Below are 26,931 nucleotides of genomic sequence, written 5' to 3' on the forward strand. Positions count from 1 at the left end.
GTCTGTTTACCTATGTTACTGGCAGCCAAAGAGATCAAGTTATTTCTTTTTAAGTTAATGGCAGCCAATTGGTAAAATTATTGCTCAGTTTTGAAAAATATACATCATAAGATCAAGAGTATGTCTAAGGTAGTGTTTGTTAGAAGAAGGCACTGGTCTTACAAGGGGTCATCAGAATGAAATAATGCTTCTAGATAACGCCATAATGGATGCACAGTCACCTGGATACACTAGGGAAAAATCCATAAAAGTGTGATATGCAAGACCCAGAGCAAACACCAAATGGAAAATAATCACTGGAATTTGGAAGATTTATTAAAATCCTTAAAAGCAATTCACAGCTCCATTGCGTGAACAAGTTTTTTATAAATGCAATTTTAATTTGTCCAACGCGTTTCAATAAGTTTTCTCGTTGTTCTCAACAGTATAACAGAATCACAAGAAGGGCTTTTTTCACAGGTTTTTAATTTTAAGCATTTTTTCTAATTTTCTGTTTTTGTTTTTTTATTCTGTAACTTAAAGGGATATTCCAGCCAAAATTTGAAACCACATGGGTGCATTTGGGTATGGAACAATTTTGTAATATACATGCATTAGCAAAAATGCTTCTAATAAAAGCTATAGCTGTTTCAAAAGTTTATTTAAGTATGCACCGTGCACCAGCATTTTAAACAGAGCATTTGCTCAGAGAGTCTAAGGCGCTTGTACCATCTGGTAATGACTCAATTTGTTAATTGCTTACATGATACAAGCCCCACTGATGATCTGAGCAGCTGCATTATTTAAAATGTGGGTGCAGTGACAATATCTCTCTATGCTTCACATGCACGTGCAGAGAAAAATGCTAACACTAAAACAGTGATAACTTTTACTAGAAACATTTTTGCTAATACGTGTATATTGTAATTATGTTTATAGTCAAAGATGTAATAAATCTATGCGCATTTACATTTTGACTGCAATGTCCCTTTAAGTGGTCCTTTATGTGCCTATAAAAAAAAAAAAAAAAAAAAAAAAAAAAAGATGAAATATTTAATTGGACCAAAATAAAATGATGTATTATGCATATACAAGTAAGTTTTTCTGCACAATTGTCTGGCTCTATTTTTCCATTGCTTCCAGTGGTTCCTCCTGTCAGCAAATAGGTGGTGAAGATCTACAGTGAAAAGTGTGCTATAATTCTCCTTTGATTCTTGAATAGCATTCCAAGCCAATATGGCTGCCTGAAAAACAAAGTATTGCAGTTGAGTATATTTTCTTGCAGCATTTCACGCATTGGACCAAAAGCTGCATATATCAGTCAGACAGCTAGAGTTTGAAAACTGTGTCCTGATTTTGAGGAGAGTTTTTACATTTATTAACAAGATTTTGATTAGGTTTCATAACAATACATGTTCTATGTTGCTCAGTGGCGTATTTAGGTTTTGTGCTGCCCTAGGCACTCAAAATTCTGCTGCACCCCCCCACCCCCGGGTCAGTGTGTAAAATGTTTTATTTTTTTCTTCTTCTTCATAACAATTCAAAAGAAAATGGGCTAGCAAAACACTTGCATACAGGTGGGTTGAATTGCATGCATCTCATACCTTTTCTCCCTGAGAGAAGGGAGAGAAAAGAAGGGGAGGGGAGAAAAGGGAGGGAAAGGAAAGAAGGAAGAGAGGGAGAGAGAGAAGAGAAAACTGGGGAGGGAGAGGAGAAAAGGGGGAGGGAAAGAAGGGAGGGAAAGAAGGGAGCAAGGGAGGGAGGTAGGGAAGGAAAGAAGGGAGTGAGTTGAGGGAGGAAGGGAGGGAGAAAGGGAAAGAAGAGAGAGAAGAGGAAGGGAGGGAAAGAAGAATACACTTTGAGACAATGACTGCCCTTCACATGCAACAACATACACTAATTACCATCATTCAAGTAATGAAACTTTGTAAGTGTCAGTTTACTATTTACTCAGTGGGTTCATGAATGCAGAGAAAGCTAGCTATTAGAGTTTATGATTATACATCACAAACTGATCTAAGCAGTGCACAGGCGCATCCAGTCTGTTAGTTACTAAGACCTGCAATAAGCACTGTGCTCGCAGACCCACCACAGCTGACAAGGGAAGGCAGCATATCGGTACAAGGTCTTCTCCTCCAGCCTCACCTTGTAAGCATATCCCCGGGCAAGTTTCTCCCCAAGAACGCTTCCCCTGCAAAAATGCCGGTGGCTCTAAATGAAGCAACGGTTTAAAGGAGCACTACCTATGAAGAGTGACCTTAATCAGCGCACGTGCCTTGTCTTCCTTGTAAAAGCCTGCACTTTATCGCTCATTGTACTGTATACTAGCTTTTAGAGAGAGGACAGGGCAGATGCGCTGCCCCTCCCAAATCTGCTGCCCTATGCACTGGCCTTGTTGGCCTAGGCCATAATACACACCTGATGCTGCTTCTGACTGGGTTGTATTTGTAATGGAAAGCAGCATTTAAAATACAGCTGGCTAAATGTATAGTAGCTTCAGATTTCGTTTTATTAAAAAAATTAAAATAATAAAAAACTCCACTAATAACAGTTCTCAGGGAAGCTGTGGAGTGCCACAGAAATTATACTTAAACTTTAATATTCTAAATACGAATAACCCAAAATTGGCCAGTGAAAAACATTAATAGCATGACCCATGGTTTAATTGAAATAAGCATTACGGAATCTCGTAATTATTCCACAATTAATAAAGGGAAAAATACATGAACAATTTTCTCAGTTTTTTCAGTCTATTAGGGTGCTCATAAAACTGCCAAATTTTAATTAAATGTGTTCACGCAGTCTAGTGAAATGAAATCATAGCTGCACAATACATAAATATAGCATATATATGCAAGTTTCTGTATCTGTACCATAAGTAATTAATTTATCTGTTGCTCATATCTTTACCTTTTTTTAATTTTATATGGGGATTAATAATTATATTATATATTTCTTATTTATATATATATATATATATATATATATATATATATATATATATATATATATATATATATATATACTGTATAATATATGTGTGTGTTGCACTGTGGGCTATGCTGCTTATTTTATGTTTGTGATTATTGGCTGTTCAACCACCCAACTTGAATAATTATCATTGTAGAAGGAGATAAAAAAATACATTGTGAAAAATTAATAATTTCTAGAAAAAAAAGGCAAGGTCTGACATCTTGAAGTGCTCCTGATCAAAACTATTTCCTGCTTTTTTTGTTCTTAAAGAAAGAATACATTGTCAGACTACAAGAAATGTCCACCAGATTTCAGTTTCCTTTCCCATCCTGTTAAAACTCTTTTATTAATTGTTTTGATGAGCTCTAACATTTGTTGTATTGGCTCCAGGTGGGTGCTAGAGGTGAGACGCCGTCAGCCTCACAATTTGGCTGGTCTCGCACTTGCCACACACTTGGGGCGAGATTACATATGTGGTATGTTAAAATTGAAAATATATACCATATATGACTTATGTTATATCCTCTGGAGATCATACCGGGGTTTTTAGAATAGATATACCTTGATCCCGGAGAGAAAAACTCTCCCTCAGGGCCGCATTCATTCACTATCACACTGTCTGTGACTTTTTAATTTTCACATTTTAATTTTAACATTTATATTAAAAGTTAAGTTTTAAAAATCCGCCTTTCTTAGGGCTTCTTTACCTATGGTATCATTAGCAAGTATTTGACCCTGTGCTGTTGAGTGCTATTCAAGTACATTCTTTCAATTGCGGTTAGCAATTGATATTCTTAAAACTAAATACTTACCTGTAAAATAAACCCTAAGATAGCTACAATGTAATTAATAATTACATTGTAGCTATTTTAGGATTTATATTTATTTTACAGGTAACTTTATATTTATTTTAGCTAGTTAGAATAGTTATTAAATAGTTATTAACTATTTAATAACTACCTAGCTAAAAGAAATACAAAATTACCTGTAAAATAAATCCTAACCTAAGTTACAATTAAACCTAACACTACACTATCATTAAATTAATTAAATAAATTAGCTACAAATAACTACAATTAAATTAAATTAAATAAACTAACTAAAGTACACAAAATAAAAAAAGCTGTTACAAAAAATAAAAAAATAAGTTACAAATATTTAAAAAATATTACAACAATTTTAAGCTACTTACACCTAATCTAAGCCCCCTAATAAAATAAAAAAACACCCCAAAATAAAAAATGTCCCTACCCTATTCTACTTTAAAAAGTTACCAGCTCTATTACCTTACCAGCCCTTAAAAGGGCCTTTTACGGGGCATGCCCCAAAGAAAACAGCTCTTTTGCCTGTAAAATAAAAATACAACCCCCCCAACATTAAAACCCACCACCCACATACCCCTAATCTAACCCAAACCCCCCTTAAATAAACCTAACACTACCCCCCTGAAGATCATCCTACCTTGAGCCATCTTCAGCCAGCCGACCACCGATGGAACCGAAGAGGAGATCCGGAGCGGCAGAAGTCATCATCCAAGGGGCGCTGAAGAAGTCTTCCATTCGATTGAAGTCAACATCCAGGCGGCGCTGAAGAGGTCTTCCATCCGATAGAAGTCTTTATCCATGCGGCGTCTTCAATCTTCATCCATCCGGAGCGGAGCCATCTTCAGACGAGCCAACGCGGAGCCATCCTCTTCTTCCCGACGACTAACGACGAATGAAGGTTCCTTTAAGGGACGTCATCCAAGATGGCGTCCCTTCAATTCCGATTGGCTGATAGGATTCTATCAGCCAATCGGAATTAAGGTAGGAAAAATCTGATTGGCTGATTGAATCAGCCAATCAGATTGAAGTTCAATCCGATTGGCTGATCCAATCAGCCAATCAGATTGAGCTCGCATTCTATTGGCTGATCAGAACAGCCAATCAGATTTTTCCTACCTTAATTCCGATTGGCTGATAGAATCCTATCAGCCAATCGGAATTGAAGGGACGCCATCTTGGATGACGTCCCTTAAAGGAACTGCAGTAGAAAGGAAAGAGAAAGCGCACATACGATTCAAAAATAGTAAAAAGACAGCAGTGTACAAAAAATCAATCAATACGGCTTCACCAGAACATAAGGCAGCAGGGAATCCAGGGCGTCCAATTGCAATTTTCAAACGATACCCGGCAAAAGGAACAGTTCTTTCAACCAATCAGATACGTCCTTGGACCACCTGACGTCTGTATCTACGGATCCTTTGGACAGCCACAATAACTCATTCGTCGTTAGTTGTCGGGAAGAAGAGGATTGCTCCGCGTCTTCTCGTCTGAAGATGGCTCCGCTCCGGATGGATGAAGATTGAAGACGCCGCATGGATGAAGACTTCTATCGGATGGAAGACTTCTTCAGCGCCGCCTGGATGTTGACTTCAATCGGATGGAAGACTTCTTCAGCGCCCCTTGGATGATGACTTCTGCCGCTCCGGATCTCCTCTTCGGTTCCATCGGTGGTCGGCTGGCTGAAGACGGCTCAAGGTAGGATGATCTTCAGGGGGGTAGTGTTAGGTTTATTTAAGGGGGGTTTGGGTTAGATTAGGGGTATGTGGGTGGTGGGTTTTAATGTTGGGGGGGTTGTATTTTTATTTTACAGGCAAAAGAGCTGTTTTCTTTGGGGCATGCCCCGCAAAAGGCCCTTTTAAGGGCTGGTAAGGTAATAGAGCTGGTAACTTTTGAATGCAGAATAGGGTAGGGAATTTTTTTATTTTGTGGGGCTTTGTTATTTTATTAGGGGGCTTAGATTAGGTGTAAGTAGCTTAAAATTGTTGTAATATTTTTTAAACGTTTGTAACTTATTTTTTTTATTTTTTGTAACTTAGCTTTTTTTATTTTTTGTACTTTAGTTAGTTTATTTAATTTAATTTAATTGTAGTTATTTGTAGCTAATTTATTTAATTAATTTAATGATAGTGTAGTGTTAGGTTTAATTGTAACTTAGGTTAGGATTTATTTTACAGGTAATTTTGTATTTCTTTTAGCTAGGTAGTTATTAAATAGTTAATAACTATTTAATAACTATTCTAACTAGCTAAAATAAATACAAAGTTACCTGTAAAATAAATATAAATCCTAAAATAGCTACAATGTAATTATTAATTACATTGTAGATATCTTAGGGTTTATTTTACAGGTAAGTATTTAGTTTTAAATAGGAATAATGTATTAAAGTATAGTGTAGTGTTAGGTGTAATTGTAACTTAGGTTAGTTTTTATTTTACAGGTTAATTTCTCTTTATTTTAACTAGGTAGCTATTAAATAGTTATTAACTATTTAATAGCTATTGTACCTAGTTAAAATAAATTGAAAGTTGCCTGTAAAATAAAAATAAATCCTAAGATAGCTACAATATAATTATTATTTATATTGTAGCTATATTAGGGTTTATTTTAAAGGTAAGTATTTAGTTTTAAATAGGATTAATTTAGTTAATAATAGTTATAATATTTAGATGTATTTAATTAATATTTAAGTTAGGGGGGTGTTAGACTTAGGTTTAGGGGTTAATAATTTTATTACAGTGGCGGCAGTGTAGGGGGGGCAGGATAGGGGTTAATAAATGTATTATAGGTGGCGACGGTGTAGGGGGGGCAGATTAGCGGTTAATAAGTTTATTATAGGTTGCGGCGGGGTCCGGGAGCGGCGGTTTAGGGGTTAATACATTTATTATAGTTGCGGCGGTTTAGGGGTTAATAACTTTATTTAGGGGTAGAACAGTGTAGTTTAGTGTGGGTGCTTAGTGACAGGCTAGCAATAAAGCTGTCAAAAAGCCGAAGAGCAGCGAGATCGGATGAGTGATAACTATCACAGTCCACTGCTCATCGCCCCGTACTTGGTGCGCAGCTTTTTGACAGATTTTTTGATAACTTAGGCGAAATTTTTTAGGTCCGCAGTGGCGATGGTAGACGAGCTTAGGCGGGCGTATTGGGCCGGCGAAGGCAGGTAAAGTAGACGCGTTGATATACTAGGCCCCATGGGCCTGGCTGTGGATGCCAAGGTTTGGAATGGGGAGCTTTTATTTGCTATAAAAATTTTACACTTTGCCACGCTCTGGGAATTGCACTATAAAGTGGTGGTGAGATGGCATCTGGTGCCTACTCGCCTCCACAAAATGTATACGAATTCTTCACCTTTGTGCTGGAGATTGTGTGGGCAAATCAGGACATAGATGCATATCTGGTGGGAATGCCCTAGGCTACGGAAGTTTTGGAAAGACTGCTTTAATTTCGTAGACAATATGAATTATAACATTCAATTCAGCCCTGAGCTGGGTCTGCGCCATTTCTCCATCCCCAAATTGCCTCAAGCTAGAAATATTTTCTTAGTGTACTTCCTGACAACAGTTAAACTCATGATAGCTAGAGCATGCAAACAGAGCGTTCCACCCTCACTTCAAATGGTGCTGAACTATCTAAATTACAGTATTTTAAAAAGATGGAGGAGTATGCTTTCCGTATTAGAGATACGATTGAGCTTTATTAGGAAATTTGGTCACCATGGATGAAGATCTATGTAAATTAACTAACCCACCTACTTATAACTTTTTTTTCTCCCCACCTCAAACAGACCGCTACATTAACCTTTTCCTTCCCCAAGATACATTGACCTTACGGTGGTATGACCTCAGATAAGCTTTAAAGGGACTTTAAAGGGACACTGAACCCAAATTTTTTCTTTTGTGATTCAGATAGAGCATGAAATTTTAAGCAACTTTCTAATTTACTCCTATTATCAAATTTCCTTCATTCTCTTGGCATCTTTATTTGAAATGCAAGAATGTAAGTTTAGATGCCGGCCCATTTTTGGTGAACAACCTGGGTTGTCCTTGCTGATTGGTGGATATATTCATCCACCAATAAAAAAGTGCTGTCCAGAGTTCTGAATTAAAAAAAAGCTTAGATGCCTTCTTTTTCAAATAAAGATAGCAAGAGAACGAAGAAAAATAGGAGTAAATTAGAAAGTTGCTTAAAATTGCATGCTTTATCTAAATCACAAAAGAAAAAATTTGGGTTCAGTGTCCCTTTAAACCCAATTTTTTTCTTTCATGATTCAGAGAGAGAATGCCATTTTAAACAACTTTCTAATTCACATCTATTATCTAATGTACTTCATTCTCTTGATATTCTTTCCTGAAAAGCATATCTAGATAGGCTCAGTAGCTTCTGATGGCGGCACATAGATGACTCATGTGATTGGCTCACCAATGTGCATTGATATTCCTTTAACAAAGGATATCTAAAAATTGCAGCAAATTAGGTAATAGAAGTAAACTGGAATGTTGTTTAAAATTGTATTCTCTATCTGAATCATAAAATAATTTTTTGGGGTTTAATTTTCCTTTAACTAATAGGTCGGCCTAGAGATGGTAACTTAGGAAATGACTATAACTCTATTGGGATTTAACTCATATTCATCTACTGAGGTCCTGTAATTATGCCACACTGTAAGGAAAAAAGTAAGGTATTCATATGCTATACAGTGAATTGGACTATTTTTTTCTTATTGGAATGTTTAATAAATTTCAACAATTTTTTGCAGTGCATTCACTCTGTATTTAATATGCCTAAACCATGTCTGATACTGTTGTAAAATACGATTTGTTATATGTATTTGAAATGCCTTAAAAACTATTGATATTTTTAAAAAAAAGCTGACATTAAAAAAATAACAAACTAAATTATCCAAAATAAAAAAAAATATTCCTATTCTAATACCCGTTTAAAAAAAAACACCCCAAAATAAAACCACCCCCAATCTATAAATAAACTACCAATAGCCCTTTAAAATGCCTTTTGTGGGGCATTGCCCTAAAGTTAACAGCTCTTTTGCTAACAACCCCCCCCCCAACCCCCCAAAATAAAAAAAACTAATTTAAAAAAAGCTAATCTACCCATTGCTCCAAAAAGGGTATTTGTTTGGGCATTGCCCTTAAAAAGGCATTCAGCTCTTTTGCAGCCCATAAAAAATAAAAAAGCCCTTCAATAAAAATAAATAAAAAACACTAACCCCAAAATTGGTACTCACCACTGCTGAAGTCCGTCGATCCGTCTTCTTCCTGGCGGCGAATGGTCTTCATCCAGGCGGCTCCATCTTCATCCATCGTGGATCCATCTTCTATCTTCTTCGCGGAGGCACGGAGGCCATCGGCGACATGGAGGTTCTCTTCATGCGATCGTCTGCCGAACACTGAAGATTGAATGCAAGGTACCCCTTTTATATGCGGGTACCCATGCATTCCTATTGGCTTAAAATTCAAAACAGCCAATAGGATGTATTCAGCTCTCATCCTATTGGATAATTTGAATTTTTCAGCCAATAGGCCTCCAGCTCCGCGCCTCCGCCGACCGCTCCTCCTCCGTGCCTCCGCCAAGAAGATAGAAGATGGACATGCGATGGATGAAGCTGGAGCCACCTGGATGAAGACCTTTCGCCGCCGGGAAGAAGATGGATTGCCAGACTTCAGCAATGGTGAGTACCTATTTTGGGGTAAGTGTTAGTTTTGTTTTTTTTTATTTTAGGGCTTTTTTATTTTTTATGGGCTGCAAAAGAGCTGAATGACAATACAAATGCCCTTTTCGGGGCAATGGTTAGATTAAGGTTTTTTTAAGTTAGGCTTTTTTATTTTGGGGGCTGGGGTTTACTTTTTTTTGCAAATGAGCTGTTAACTTTAGCGCAATGCCCTACAAAAGGCCCTTTAAGGGCTATTGGTAGTTTATTTATAGATTAGGGGGAGGGGTTTATTTGGTGGGAGTTTCAGGGGGTATTATAATAGGATTTTTATTTCTTTAAATAATTCAATTTGTTATTTTTTGTAATGTTAGCTTTTTATATTTTGTAATCTTATGTTTTTGTTTTTTGTAATGTTAGTTTTTTTTCTGTAATGTAAGTTTTTTTTCATTTTGGATAATTTTAGAGTTTTTTTTTTAGTAATTTAGGTTTTTTATTTTTTTCTAATCTTTAATTATTTTTAATTTAGTATCTTTTTAATTTATTTCAGTGTTTTAATTGGGATTAAGTTAGGGGGTGTTAGGTTAGGGGGCTTAGTTATTGGGTTAATACTTTGTGTTGTGGGGGTTAGCGGATTAGGGTTTAATAGTTTATTTAGATACTTTGGGTTTTGGGGGGGTTGGCGGATTAGGGGTTAATAGGTTAATTAGGTGTTTGATATGGGGGGTTGGTGGATTAGGGGTTAATAGATTAATTTTGTGTTTGCGTTTTGGAAGTTGGCAGATTAGGGGTTAATAGGTTAATTAGGTCTTTGCTTTGCAGGGGTTTGGCTGATTAGGGGTTAATAGGTTAATTAGGTGTTTGCTTTGTGGAGGTTGACGGATTAGTGGTTAATAGTTTTATTAGGTACTTTTCGTTGTGGGGGTTGGTGGTTTAGGAGTTAATACATTTATTAGGTAGTTTTCGATGTGGGGGATGGCGGATTAGGGGTTACTATGTTTATTAGACATTGCAATGTGGGGGGATGGCAGTTTAGGTGTTAATACGTTTATTAGAAAGTGAGATGTGGGGGGATGGCAGTTTAAAGGTTGATATTGCACATGCGTTAGGTGTTTGTTAAGGCTTCCAGGGAGTTACAGTACTTTTTTACTCAGCGCAAGGCTAAAAATTGGCGACTCTGGGTTTTGCGCTCGTCGCCAAATATGTGATCACGACCTTGCTCTGCTATTTTAAGGCAGTTTGTTGGCATTGCACTTCTCACACAGTTGCCCTGCTTAATTAATGTTTTTGGTTGTGAGAAGGCAGTTCTGCGGCCTTGTGGAATGGGACTACAATAAACAGATAGCTCAGCAGGGGCAGAGAATCAAAATGCACATGTGCTAGGGCCACCTAATAAAAGACAACATTTTCCCACATCTGTCTGAGGTCAGAGGTTAGCAGGCAGCAGGCGTGAGCTAGGTACACCCACGTCTTGTGAAGGCAATAGAAAAATAGAAAAAACAGTCCTGGCAGAAGTGGGCAAGGCGCAGTGACATTTTAAGGTACAAGTTGCATTTTTATTTATGCAGATTATGTTTTACTTGTTATATTGTGTAAGAAGCAGCATGAGCACTAAATCTTTCTGCGATAGGGTTGCCAACTGTCCTCTACAGAAATACTGGACAACCTGGGGCTTACTGGAAACAGGTGGTAGGTGGGGTCACCTTGGACCGGAACATGTATATTTTTCATAACTGAGCAGTCATTTGTCTGGTTGGCTGCTAGTAACTTGTACATATCATTTTTACTCATTAAGCTATAAGTAACACATGTACACTGACAGGAGAATTCACAGACCAGTTCTAGTGAACTGCTTGTGCAATGCCGCCCCCTGCAGTTTGGCCGCTATCATTGGGTGTCAATCAACCTGATCGTATAGGATCGGGCGGATTGATGTCCGCAACCTCAGAGGCAGCAGACCAGTTAAGGAGCAGCGGTCTTAAGACCGCTGGTTCATAACTTCTGTTTCTGGCAAGCCTGAAGGCTCGTGCAGAAACAGGTGCATCAGGAGCTATTCGGCCCTTGATAAATCGGCCCTATAGAATAATGCTTGCACAGTCTCAATTCTTCTGAGGCAATTTTTTTAATGAATAAGGCATGGGAGACCTATTACATTTAGCTGACACCCGGGGGACTTTAAAGTCATGGTAATCTTCAGCTAATCAAATGCCACATATGCAATCTATGCCAATAAAAAAGTATATGTGTATTATATTTTTTTATCTATCCATTAAAAAGGGTTATATCTGTGCCTATACTAATGCTTCTATTACAATGTTATGCCGGCCCACTATGATTTTTTATGACAATTCCAATGAACATCCAATCAGTGTGTGTGTCATATGACATTCCTGAAGTCCAGCCATTTGAAAGCCCTTAGGAAGCCTATGTAGAGAGTGGGTGGGACTGCTCTCTATGTCACAGCCTAGCTAACAGAAATGAAGAGAAATAAAGAGGTGTGGAGGAACAGAAGATACCAAGTAGGATTATAAATCTTTTGTTATAAAATATATGTACACTTTGTTTTAAAAACAATTATGTGTTTGCTTGTACATTAATATATTTTTCATTGCAACATTCTTAAAGTCTGAAATGTACCATCGCTTTAAAAAAAACTGGACAGTTAAAGGGACAGTAAACACATTTCTGTTGTGTTCCTATAGAATAACATATCAGCCAAGTCTAAGGACTTCATTTTTCAAGTAGCGAAAGCTGCTTCGGAGGCCCATTGTTTCAGGCTCACCTGAAATTAAAGGGATGGTAAACTCTTCAATATAACTTTTTTAAAAATTAAAGTTTATGCCATATTTGTTATAAAAACCTCTTCTTTTTTTATTACTTATTTGAAATACATGTTTTATTCATCTAATATCTTATAGATAATGCTCCCCTGCCAGCCTCCCTCCTTTGTTTTTTTTTCCCTCCCTTTTTTCTACCCAATCAAAAGCTTAGCCATCTGGACTATTGAACATATGTATTTCATTACAAACTTACGGCTAGATTTAGAGTTTTGTCGGTAACGACCCGAAAAGCTAACGCCGGCTTTTTTCTGGCCGCACCATAAAAATAACTCTGGTATTGAGAGTCCACATAAAGGCTGCGTTAGGCTCCAAAAAAGGAGCGTAGAGCATATTTAACGCAGCTTCAACTCTCGATACCAGAGTTGCTTACGCAAGCGGCCAGCCTCAAAAACGTGCTCGTGCACGATTCCCCCATAGAAAACAATGGGGCTGTTTGAGCTGAAAAAAAACCTAACACCTGCAAAAAAGCCGCGTTCAGCTCCTAACGCAGCCCCATTGTTTGCTATGCGGAAACACTTCCTACGTCTGCACCTAACACTCTAACATGTACCCCGAGTCTAAACACCCCTAACCTTACACTTATTAACCCCTAATCTGATGCCCCCGCTATCGCTGACCCCTGCATATTATTATTAACCCCTAATCTGCCGCTCCGTAAACCGCCGCTACTTACATTATCCCTATGTACCCCTAATCTGCTGCCCTAACATCGCCGACCCCTATATTATATTTATTGACCCCTAATCTGCCCCCCACAACGTCGCCTCCACCTGCCTACACTTATTAACCCCTAATCTGCCGACCGGACCTGAGCGCTACTATAATAAAGTTATTAACCCCTAATCCGCCTCACTAACCCTATAATAAATAGTATTAACCCCTAATCTGCCCTCCCTAACATCGCCGACACCTAACTTCAATTATTAACCCCTAATCTGCCGACTGGAGCTCACCGCTATTCTAATAAATGTATTAACCCCTAAAGCTAAGTCTAACCCTAACACTAACACCCCCCTAAATTAAATATAATTTACATCTAACGAAATTAATAATCTCTTATTAAATAAATTATTCCTATTTAAAGAAACATACTTACCTGTAAAATAAATCCTAATATAGCTACAATATAAATTATAATTATATTATAGCTATTTTAGGATTAATATTTATTTTACAGGCAACTTTGTAATTATTTTAACCATGTACAATAGCTATTAAATAGTTAATAACTATTTAATAGTTACCTAGTTAAAATAATTACAAAATTACCTGTAAAATAAATCCTAACCTAAGTTACAATTAAACCTAACACTATACTATCATTAAATTAATTAAATAAAATACCTACAATTACCTATAATTAAAACTAACACTACACTATCAATAAATAAATTAAATACAATTCCTACAAATAACTACAATGAAATAAACTAACTAAAGTACAAAAAATAAAAAAGAACTAAGTTACAAAAAATAAAAAAATATTTACAAACATAAGGTCCAGAAGAGGCTCCAAAGTCTTCATCCTATCCGGGAAGAAGAGGCGATCCGGACCGGCAACCATCTTGATCCAAGCGGCATCTTCTATCTTCATCCGATGACGACCGGCTCCATCCTGAAGACCTCCACCGCGGACCCATGGCTGTTCCGATCAGCCAATAGAATGTGAGCTCAATCTGATTGGCTGATTGTATCAGCCAATCGGATTGAACTTGATTCTGATTGGCTGATTCCATCAGCCAATCAGAATATTCCTACCTTAATTCCGATTGGCTGATAGAATCCTATCAGCCAATCGGAATTCGAGGGGCGCCATCTTGGATGACGTCCCTTAAAGGAACCGTCATTCTTCAGTTGAATGTCGCCGGAAGAAGATGGGTCCGCGGTGGAGGTCTTCAGGATGGAGCCGGTCGTCATCGGATGAAGATAGAAGATGCCGCTTGGATCAAGATGGTTGCCGGTCCGGATCGCCTCTTCTTCCCGGATAGGATGAAGACTTTGGAGCCTCTTCTGGACCTCTTCAGCCACCGGATGATGGATCGCCAGCCCCCGCTTGGGTTGGATGAAGATTTTGGAGCCAGGACGGATCGGTGATACCTGGTGAGGTGAAGACAAGGTAGGATGATCTTCAGGGGCTTAGTGTTAGGTTTATTTAAGGGGGGTTTGTGTTAGATTAGGGGTATGTGGGTGGTGGGTTGTAATTGTTGGGGGGGGGGTATTGTATGTTTTTTTTTACAGGCAAAAGAGCTGAACTTCTTGGGGCATGCCCCGCAAAGGGCCCTGTTCAGGGCTGGTAAGGTAAAAGAGCTTTGAACTTTAGTAATTTAGAATAGGGTAGGGCATTTTTTATTTTGGGGGTCTTTGTTATTTTATTAGGGGGCTTAGAGTAGGTGTAATTAGTTTAAAATTGTTGTAATATTTTTCTTATGTTTGTAAATATTTTTTTATTTTTTGTAACTTAGTTCTTTTTTATTTTTTGTACTTTAGTTAGTTTATTTCATTGTAGTTATTTGTAGATATTGTATTTAATTAATGTATTGATAGTGTAGTGTTAGGTTTAATTGTAGGTAATTATAGGTATTTTATTTAATTAATTTAATGATAGTATAGTGTTAGGTTTAATTGTAACTTAGGTTAGGATTTATTTTACAGGTTATTTTGTAATTATTTTAACTAGGTAGCTATTAAATAGTTCTTAACTATTTAATAGCTATTGTACCTGGTTAAAATAATTACAGTTGCCTGTAAAATAAATATTAATCCTAAAATAGCTACAATGTAATTATAATTTATATTGTAGCTATATTAGGATTTATTTTACAGGTAAGTATTTAGCTTTAAATAGGAATAATTTATTTAATAAGAGTTAATTAATTTCGTTAGATTAAAATTATATTTAATTTAGGGGGTGTTAGTGTTAGGGTTAGACTTAGCTTTAGGGGTTAATACATTTATTAGAATAGCGGTGAGCTCCGATCGGCAGATTAGGGGTTAATAATTGAAGTTAGGTGTCGGCGATGTTAGGGAGGGCAGATTAGGGGTTAATACTATTTATTATAGGGTTAGTGAGGCGGATTAGGGGTTAATAACTTTATTATAGTAGCGGTGCGGTCCGCTCGGCAGATTAGGGGTTAATAATTGTAGGCAGGTGGAGGCGACGTTGAGGGGGGCAGATTAGGGGTTAATAAATATAATATAGGGGTCGGCGGTGTTAGGGGCAGCAGATTAGGGGTACATAAGGATAACGTAGGTGGCGGCGCTTTGCGGTCAGCAGATTAGGGGTTAATAAGTGTAGGTAGCTGGCGGCGACGTTGTGGGGGGCAGATTAGGGGTTAATAAATATAATATAGGGGTCGGCGGTGTTAGGGGCAGCAGATTAGGGGTACATAAGGATAACGTAGGTGGCGGTCGGCAGATTAGGGGTTAAAAAAATCTAATCGAGTGGTGGCGATGTGGGGGGACATTGGTTTAGGGGTACATAGGTAGTTTATGGGTGTTAGTGTACTTTAGAGTACAGTAGTTAAGAGCTTTATAAACCGGCGTTAGCCCAGAAAGCTCTTAACTACTGACTTTTTTCCTGCGGCTGGAGTTTTGTCGTTAGATTTCTAACCCTCACTTCAGACACGACTCTAAATACCGGAGTTAGAAAAATCCCATTGAAAAGATAGGATACACAATTTACGTAAGGGGATCTGCGGTATGGAAAAGTCGCGGCTGAAAAGTGAGTGTTAGACCCTTTTTTGAGTGACTACAAATACCGGCGGTAGCCTAAAACCAGCGTTAGAATCAGCCAATCAGAATCAAGTTCAATCCGATTGGCTGATTGGATCAGCCAATCGGATTGAACTTGATTCTGATTGGCTGATGGAATCAGCCAATCAGAATATTCCTACCTTAATTCCGATTGGCTGATAGAATCCTATCAGCCAATTGGAATTCGAGGGATGCCATCTTGGATGACATCATTTAAAGGAACCGTCATTCGTCGTTCAGTCGTCGGCCAGGATGGATGTTCCGCGTCGGAGGTCTTCAGGATCCTGCCGCTCCGCTCCGGATGGATGACCATAGAAGATCCCGCTTGGATGAAGACTTCAATCGGATGGAAGACCTCTTCTGCCCCGCTTGGATGAAGACTTCAGCCGGATCATGGACCTCTTCAGCCCCCCGCTTGGGCTTGGATCAGGACATCGGAGGAGCTCTTCTGGATCGATCGGTGAACCTGGTATGGTGAAGATAAGGTAGGAAGATCTTCAGGGGCTTAGTGTTAGGTTTATTTAAGGGGGGTTTGGGTTAGATTAGGGGTATGTGGGTGGTGGGTTGTAATGTTGGGGGGGGGGTATTGTATGTTTTTCTTTACAGGCAAAAGAGCTGAACTTCTTGGGGCATGCCCTGCAAAGGGCCCTGTTCAGGGCTGGTAAGGTAAAAGAGCTTTGAACTTTAGTAATTTAGAATAGGGTAGGGCATTTTTTTATTTTGGGGGGCTTTGTTATTTTATTAGGGGGCTTAGAGTAGGTGTAATTAGTTTAAAATTGTAATATTTTTCTTATGTTTGCAAATATATTTTTATTTTTTGTAACTTAGTTCTTTTTTATTTTTTGTACTTTAGATAGTTTATTTCATTGTAGTTATTTGTAGGTATTGTATTTAATTTATTTATTGATAGTGTAGTGTTAGATTTAATTGTAGATAATTATAGGTATTTTATTTAATTAATTTATTGATAGTGTAGTGTTAGGTTTAATTGTAACTTAGGTTAGGATTTATTTTACAGGTAATTTTGTAATTATTTTAACTATTTTAGCTATTAAATAGTTCTTAACTATTTAATAGCTATTGTACCTGGTTAAAATAAATACAAGTCTGTGAAAAGAAAGCAAAGACAGGCGCAGCCCAATTCAAGTGTAGTATTCTTTAATTCAGTGTAAGTGCACACATACAAATGGCTACTTACAAGAGGCACAAATAAAATCTGCATATAAAGGTATCTTTACATCCAAACTGTGTTATGATATAACATACAGCTATGAAACAAACTCTACGCGTTTCGTCTGAGGACGCCCAGACTTTCTCAAGAGATGAAAAATTAGAAGTCTAATTTTTCATCTCTTGAGAAAGTCTGGGCGTCCTCAGACGAAACGCGTAGAGTTTGTTTCATAGCTGTATGTTATATCATAACACAGTTTGGATGTAAAGATACCTTTATATGCAGATTTTATTTGTGCCTCTTGTAAGTAGCCATTTGTATGTGTGCACTTACACTGAATTAAAGAATACTACACTTGAATTGGGCTGCGCCTGTCTTTGCTTTCTTTTCACAGACTACTACCTGCTGGAGGTGTTTGGAGAATACACCCCCCTTTGTCTCAGGCAGCGCTCATCACTACAGTGACACAGGAAGCAGACTATCACTGACACCTGCAACACGCTATTACAGTGGATCTACTTCCTGCTCAACAGAGCAACCGGCTTTTCTACAGCTCACAGACTTAACCCAGGAACGTAAGCGCCCCTCTGTTTTTCAGTTCTTCTTAAAATAAATACAAAGTTACCTGTAAAATAAATATTAATCCTAAAATAGCTATAATATAATTTTAATTTATATTGTAGCTATATTAGGATTTATTTTACAGGTAAGTATTTAGCTTTAAATAGGAATAATTTATTTAATAAGAGTTAATTAATTTCGTTAGATTAAAATTATATTTAATTTAGGGGGGTGTTAGTGTTAGGGTTAGACTTAGCTTTAGGGGTTAATACATTTATTAGAATAGCGGTGAGCTCCAGTCGGCAGATTAGGGGTTAATAATTGAAGTTAGGTGTCGGCGATGTTAGGGAGGGCAGATTAGGGGTTAATACTATTTATTATAGGGTTAGTGAGGCGGATTAGGGGTTAATAACTTTATTATAGTAGCGCTCAGGTCCGGTCGGCAGATTAGGGGTTAATAAGTGTAGGCAGGTGGAGGCGACGTTGTGGGGGGCAGATTAGGGGTTAATAAATATAATATAGGGGTCGGCAATGTTAGGGCAGCAGATTAGGTGTACATAGGGATAATGTAAGTAGCGACGGTTTACGGAGCGGCAGATTAGGGGTTAATAATAATATGCAGGGGTCAGCGATAGCGGGGGCGGCAGATTAGGGGTTAATAAGTGTAAGGTTCGGGGTGTTTAGACTCGGGGTACATGTTAGAGTGTTAGGTGCAGACGTAGGAAGTGTTTCCGCATAGCAAACAATGGGGCTGCGTTAGGAGCTGAACGCGGCTTTTTTGCAGGTGTTAGGTTTTTTTTCAGCTCAAACAGCACCATTGTTTCCTATGGGGGAATCGTGCACGAGCACGTTTTTGAGGCTGGCCGCGTCCATAAGCAACTCTGGTATCGAGAGTTGAAGCTGCGTTAAATATGCTCTACGCTCCTTTTTTGGAGCCTAACGCAGCCTTTATGTGGACTCTCAATACCAGAGTTATTTTTATGGTGCGGCCAGAAAAAAGCCGGCGTTAGCTTTTCGGATCGTTACCGACAAAACTCTAAATCTAGCCGACTAAATCTAGGCCATAATAGTAACCACAGTCTGTCAGTGCTTATTACTTTTCAGCATGAGTGGCACACAATATAGGATTTATAATTTACCTCAACTTATAGATGTTCAACAAAATTTCTAATTTTTTTAATTGCTCTTTTTTTTACATTTTACTTACAATTTGTATTACTGATGATTCTAGAAATGTGTACAGCAGTCCTGCCTGCTATACACATTACTAGGATCATACCTGCGCTTTCATTATTTTTTATTTCCCCTTTCCCTATTCACATTTTGAGTCTCATATACTAAAGTGATGTGTACTGCAGTCCTGCCTGCTATACACATCACTGTCATCATACCTGCTCTTTCATTATTTTATATTTCCCTCTTCACATTGTGAGTCTCATATACTAAAGTGATGTGTACTGCAGTCCTGCCTGCTATACACATCACTGTCATCATACCTGCTCTTTCATTATTTTATATTTCCCTCTTCACATTGTGAGTCTCATATACTAAAGTGATGTGTACTGCAGTCCTGCCTGCTATACACATCACTGTCATCATACCTGCGCTTTCATGACAAAAGAACGCTTTCTATGTTCTTCTAACTTTTTTCCTTCATTAGATTGACGCGTACAGCAGTCCCGCCCGCTGTACACGCCAGTAGGATCCAAGCCGCGCGTTCAGACACATGAATGCTTCCTTCCTTCTTCTTTTTTTTACCTTCATTTGATTGACGTGTACAGCAGTCCCGCCCGCTGTACACGTCACAAGGAAGAAACCGTTCACAATAAATGGGGGAGTTCAACTAGTGGATGCTTTTAGCCACTTCTCCTACAATCTGATTGCTCCTTCAAGAAGATTGACGTGTACAGCGGGCGGGAAGCATTCATGTGTCTGAACGCGCGGCTCGGATCCTACTGGCGTGTACAGCAGACGGGACTGCTGTACACGTCAATCTAATGAAGGAAATTTTTTTAGAAGAACATAGAAAGCGTTCGTTTGTCATGAAAGCGCAGGTATGATGACAGTGATGTGTATAGCAGGCAGGACTGCTGCACACATCACTTTAGTATATGAGACTCACAATGTGAAGAGGGAAATATAAAATATAAAATAATGAAAGCACAGGTCATGATGGCAGTGATGTGTATAGCAGGCAGGACTGTTGTACACATCACTTTACTATTTAAAAGGACAAGTTTCAAGAGGAATAGATTTAATACAATTATTGGAATAGCTCTAATAGAGATGTGCACAGCAGGTGGCACTGCTGTACATGTTTATAAAGTGCTGAGAAGCTACATTGGTGGGTGGAGCCAATTAATTGATTGACAGGAATTGTATAATACAAAAATAATGAATATATAATAATGTAAAAAAATAATAAAAAAAATATGCAAATTGTTTATAAAACATGAAATAAACATTTTGCAAATTTCATTAATAATTAAAATGTACCATCCCTTTAAAGTTAAGAAGCAGCAGTCGTAAGACCACTGCTCCTTAACCTCTACGATCAGAATGATTGATGGTTCTGGTGAAATGCTTGTGCAATGATACATGTGGAAAGTGAATGTTGTCTGCCTGCAGCGATGTCAAGCGGACATGTTTCGCTATAGCAAATCATGGCCACTCGACATTTCATAAATCGAGCCCTAAATGTTTTTAAAACAAAATAACATCCTTTCTACTTCAATTATTTTTCAATAGCCAAACTCCACCTCCCATTTTCCTTATTTGGAGGAGCCAGTCTGGGCTTCAGTCTGAAAACAACAAATCGAGCCACTGTTGTAACTTTAGTATAACGTTAATTGCCTTGCAGTTGTTATCAGTAAAAGCCAATAAGGGACAGATATGTAGCAGGGTTATAGCCCTAAGAAGTCAGCAGGGTGCATTTTAAAATCTAAGAATTAGAAATTACTAAATTTTCAGAGCTAAATTACCTGAAAAGTCAGCACAATAGATAATGTATTGAAAAGTTGTTTCATTATGCATAACCAAACATTTTATATAAAATACCAAAGTGTTTGTGTAGCTTTTACTGGATAGCCTTTTAAAATACTTTTAAAATAATGCTGGAAAACATGTCATATGCAGGCACAATGATGACGCAAAAATGCCATGTACCTGATTTCATTGGTTAAAAATGATAAGCTATGTCTCTGCATCATTTGGTGCTGCAAAACGTGTCAGACTAAGCCCCCTGATTGACAGAGTTTTTATACAGTCTGCACATGCTACGGAAAGCAAACACCTTGCAAGTATAAACACCCTAACTTTTGGTTTCGTTTCATGCAAGTGTTTGAGACACGAGATACAAGGGATCAATTATAGAGGTACTACCTTTAACTTTCTTACCAAAGACAATATCTGGTTTGGGTTTTTGCTCACCTTGTATATCTCTCATGTTGGATATATCACATGAACTGCTGTGATCCAGCTTGTAACTTTGTAACAGAGTGTTTGATACACAGAACTGATGTTCTACAGCGTGGAATCGTGGATTGTTTGAATCTTTTTATGCAAAGTGATTTGAACTGTGCAGATATCCTACAGTTACTCTATTTTTTGCCTTTGGCGAGCCACGCATGCTCCCAATACAGCTCAACCATGAGTGTCACACATAATTGACCAAGTAATCCACCGCTAGATAGAATCAGGCTGAAGACCCAAGCAACTGGAGCTTGTAAAAGATAAAGCTCTGTAGTGCAATACTGCTACAGCTAAGTGGATTTCCCCACCATAGGTACTGGGCTACTCCGCCTATATATATTTATAAAGACAAGCACTGCTGTATGCTGTATACTTTTTTTTTTATAGACATGAAAAGGTCAAAACGTCAGTATTGTGCAAACAGCACCAGTAGAGACCGGCATCATTTCAGAAAATTTGAACAAACTAAAGTTGAGAAGAATTAAAGGGACATTAAACCCAAAAAATTTATTTCATGATTCAGACAGAGAATACAATTTTAAACACAATTCCAATTTACTTCTATTATCTAATTTGCTTCATTATTTAGATATCCTTTGTTAAAGAAATAGCAATGAACATGGGTGAGCCAATCACATGAGGCAAATATGTGCAGCCATCAATCAGAAGCTACTGAGCCTATCTATATAGATATGCTTTTCAGGAAGGAATATCAAGAGAATTAAGCACATTAGATAACAGAAGTAAATCAGAAAGTTGTTTAAAATGATATTCTCTATCTGAATCATGAAAGAAAAAAATTGGGTTTAATGTCCCTTTAATTACTAGTATGCAGGGCTCTATGCATTAATATTTAAGGAGAAATACTACAAAAAATCCACACCCTGAATAATCACATTCAACCAACATGGATGCAAATGCAAGCTTTTCAGAAGAACATGGTACTGCTGTTACAGAGGATTTCTCTTTACTGCATGAACTTGACAAAAACAGTGACATAGATAGTCCTGTTCTTCAAAAGTTAGATGATCTGGGGAATTGGCCCAATAATTTGACTGCAGAGCAGAAAATCTTCATCATCCTGAAAGGTTAGGTAAAAATAAGTTTACATTTCTTCCCAAAAAATGAAAAGAATAGAAGTTTTTCCAACATATATTATACAAAAAAATTAAATAATGGCCAAAGTGTTAATCAGCGCTGGCTTGTAGTTTTCTGCTTTCCATGCAAAATATTTATTTGAGAAAACAAAAACATTTTAGGTTTTGAAGGATTTTGTGACTAGCAACATAGACTTAAAGGGACAGTCTAGTCAACAATAAACTTTCATGATTCAGATAGGGAATGTAATTTTAAACTACTTTCCAAATTACTTTTATCATCTATTTTGCTTTGCTATTTTGGTATTCTTAGTTCAAATCTAAACCTAGGTAGGCTCAGATGCTAATTCCTTAGCCCTTGAAGGCTGCCTCTTATCTGAATGCATTTTGTCAGTTTTTTAAAACTGGAGGGAGCTAGTTCATGTGTGCCATATGGAGTTACCTAGGAGTCAGCACTGATTGGCTAAAATGAAAGTAGGTCAAAAGAACTGAAACAAGGGGGCAGTCTGCAGAGGCTTAGATACAATCGCCTAGATTTAGAGTTTGGTGTTAGCCGTCAAAAGCAGTGTTAAGGGCTCCTAACGCTGCTTTTGGCCGCCCGCTGGTATTTAGAGTCAGCCAGGAAAGGGTCTAACGCTCACTTTCAAGCCGCGACTTTTCCATACCGCAGATCCCCTTACGCCAATTGCGTATCCTATCTTTTCAATGGGATCTTCCTAAGACCGGTATTTAGAGTCTTGGCTGAAGTGAGCGGTAGAGCCTCTACTGACAAGACTCCATCCACAGAAAAAAGTCAGTAGTTAAGAGCTTTATTGGCTAACGCCGGTTTATAAAGTACACTAACACCCACAAACTACCTATGTACCGCTAAACCGAGGCCCCCCCACATCGCCGCCACTATAATAAATTTTTTTAACCCCTAATCTGCCGACCGCACATTGCCGCCACCTACATTATCCCTATGAACCCCTAATATGCTGCCCCCAACATCACCGACACCTACATAATATTTATTAACCCCTAATCTGCTCCCCCAACGTCGCCGCTACCTACCTACACTTATTAACCCATAATCTGCCGACCGGAGCTCGCCGCTACTCTAATAAATGTATTAACCCCAAAAGCTAAGTCTAACCCTAACCCTAACACCCCCCTAAATTAAATATAATTTTAATCTAATGAAATAAATTAAATATTATTAACTAAAGTATTCCTATTTAAAACTTACCTGTAAAATAAACCCTAATATAGCTACAATATAACGAATAATTATATTGTAGCTATTTTAGGATTTATATTTATTTTACAGGCAACTTTGTATTTATTTTAACTCGGTACAATAGCTATTAAATAGTTATTTACTATTTAATAGCTACCTAGTTAAAATAATTACGAAATTACCTGTAAAATAAATTCTAACCTAAGTTACAATTAAACCTAACACTACACTATCAATAAATAAATTAAATAAATTAACTACAACTACCTACAATTACCTACAATTAAATAAACTAAACTAAATTACCAAAAAAACTAACACTAAATTACAAAAAATAAAAAAAAGATTACAAGAATTTTAAGCTAATTACACCTACTCTAAGCCCCCTAATAAAATAACAAAGCCCCCCAAAATAAAAAAATGTCTCTACCCTAATCTAAATTAAAAAAGTTAACAGCTCTATTACCGGCTTTTCCCCTTTCTGCCCCTCAGCTTCCATTATCATATATGAGTTACCCTCCATATCCCTTATTATTCTAGGCCTTCCCCCTCTTTCCTGTCTGTTTCTTTTTATTGGCCTGCCAAGCTCCTGCCATTCCCCTTGCCCAAAGCCTGCTTGCTCACTTTCCCTGTTCTGACGGAATCCTCTGTCCTCATACCTCTCTGTGTACTCTGGCCTCTGCCTCCCATACTCTCTGTCCTCCCACCCGTAATTACGGGGTGCGTTCGGCTCGCCGGGACCGCATCACCATGCCTCCCCTCCCTCCTGTCTGCCTGTTTCCCTGTATGGGCCTCTCCCCCACCACTGGTTTCTGTCTTCCGTGTGTTCACACCATCCCCTTTTGGCCCTGCCATCCTCATACTGCGGTGGCCACTGCTGCCCCCTATCATGTGCTAAATTGCCTCTTCCCCATTCTGACCACACTGCTACAGAGGGCCTGCCTTCCCCCCTCTCATTGACTATATTTATATCACTCCGGCGCGGTAGAGGGGCCTCTCCTCCCGCCCTGTCCTCAAATGCTGCGTTCTCCCCATTATGTTCCCATTCCCCATACGTGTCCCTGCACCTAGCAATACTGCCCTCCCTTTGCCCTTTCTGCCCTTTTGCTGGCGGTATATCCTGGGGATACAGGTGGGGAAGTAAAAATTGCTGGCACCCCACTGCTATCCTGTGAACCCACTAGCGGGCCACTGTGCCCTTCCTCTGCCATATCCTGGTTGTCGACTGTGGCCCTGGGCCTGGGAGAAGCCTCCCCCACCCCCCCTTCACTTACCAGATCCGGACCTGGCCTTATGGTCGATATCTGTGGGAAACTCACTACTACACCGACCGCTCCGTCTGCTGCCACTTACGTTGCTGATTTCCTCCCAGGCTTCCCTTTCTCCAATTTTTTCATCTTCCTTTGTGCTTGCAGGGCCCTGGTTCTCCAGACAGACTCCCCATGGTCGAGAAACCTCCTCGGAATTTTTCTGTTCCTGGTCGCCATTTTAAAAAATTCCAACGATCCAATGTACGTCCTGTTAAAACAAAAGAAAATGTTAGAATGCCATTCCTCTGTTGAGCCTCGCCCTAAGTCTCCCTGGTAGCTCCACCTTCCTTTGCTCCTGTTGACTAATGCCTGCCTAATCCAGCCTCTTTGCAGGGCGTGCCTACTCCCAAACAGCCCCTGGACTATTCCCAGCTCGGGAAACCCCAACCCTTATCTGCACTTTGTTGCGCATGCGCGCCCTACACTATGTCTTTATAACTGTGTTGGTTATGCAAAACTGGGGAATGGGTAATAAAGAGATTATCTATCTTTTTATACAATAAAAATTCTGGTGTTGACTGTCCCTTTAAACAAATTGAAGTTTTAAAGAAAAAATTAAAAACATTTTAATGCAATGGCACTTTGGAATCATCAACTATATACTGTATATATATATATATATATATATATATATACATATATATATATATATATATATAGTTTCCATCATCTATTTTTTGGAAACTATCGGCTAGATTTGGAGTTTTGTCGGTAACGACCCGAAAAACTAACGCCGGCTTTTTTCTGGCCGCACCATAAAAATAACTCTGGTATTGAGAGACCACATAAAGGCTGCGTTAGGCTCCAAAAAAGGAGCGTAGAGCATTTTTAACGCAGCTTCAACTCTCGATACCAGAGTTGCTTACGGACGCGGCCAGCCTCAAAAACGTGCTCGTGCACGATTCCCCCATAGGAAACAATGGGGCTGTTTGAGCTGAAAAAAAACCTAACACCTGCAAAAAAGCCGCGTTCAGCTCCTAACGCAGCCCCATTGTTTGCTATGCGGTAACCCTTCCTACGTCTACACTTAACACTCTAACATGTACCCCGAGTCTAAACACCCCTAACCTTACACTTATTAACCCCTAATCTGCCGCCCCCGCTATCGCTGACCCCTGCATATTATTATTAACCCCTAATCTGCCGCTCCGTAAACCGCCGCTACTTACATTATCCTTATGTACCCCTAATCTGCTGCCCTAACATCGCCGACCCCTATATTATATTTATTAACCCCTAATCTGCCCCCCACAACGTCGCCTCCACCTGCCTACACTTATTAACCCCTAATCTGCCGACCGGACCTGAGCGCTACTATAATAAAGTTATTAACCCCTAATCCGCCTCACTAACCCTATCAAAAATAGTATTAACCCCTAATCTGCCCTCCCTAACATCGCCGACACCTAACTTCAAACATTAACCCCTAATCTGCCGACTGGAGCTCACCGCTATTCTAATAAATGTATTAACCCCTAAAGCTAAGTCTAACCCTAACACTAACACCCCCCTAAGTTAAATATAATTTAAATCTAACGAAATTAATTAACTCTTATTAAATAAATTATTCCTATTTAAAGCTAAATACTTACCTGTAAAATAAATCCTAATATAGCTACAATATAAATTATAATTATATTATAGCTATTTTAGGATTTATATTTATTTTACAGGTAACTTTGTATTTATTTTAACCAGGTACAATAGCTATTAAATAGTTAACAACTATTTAATAGCTAAAATAGTTAAAATAATTACAAATTTACCTGTAAAAGAAATCCTAACTTAAGTTTCAATTAAACCTAACACTAGACTATCAATAAATTATTTAAATAAACTACCTACAATTACCTACAATTAACCTAACACTACACTATCAATAAATTAATTAAATACAATTGCTACAAATAAATACAATTAAATAAACTAGCTAAAGTACAAAAAATAAAAAAGAACTAAGTTACAAAAAATAAAAAAATATTTACAAACATAAGAAAATATTACAACAATTTTAAACTAATTACACCTACTCTAAGCCCCCTAATAAAATAACAAAGCCCCCCAAAATACA

This window comes from Bombina bombina, chromosome 4 (genome assembly GCF_027579735.1).
Source record: "Bombina bombina isolate aBomBom1 chromosome 4, aBomBom1.pri, whole genome shotgun sequence".
Taxonomy (NCBI): domain Eukaryota; kingdom Metazoa; phylum Chordata; class Amphibia; order Anura; family Bombinatoridae; genus Bombina; species Bombina bombina.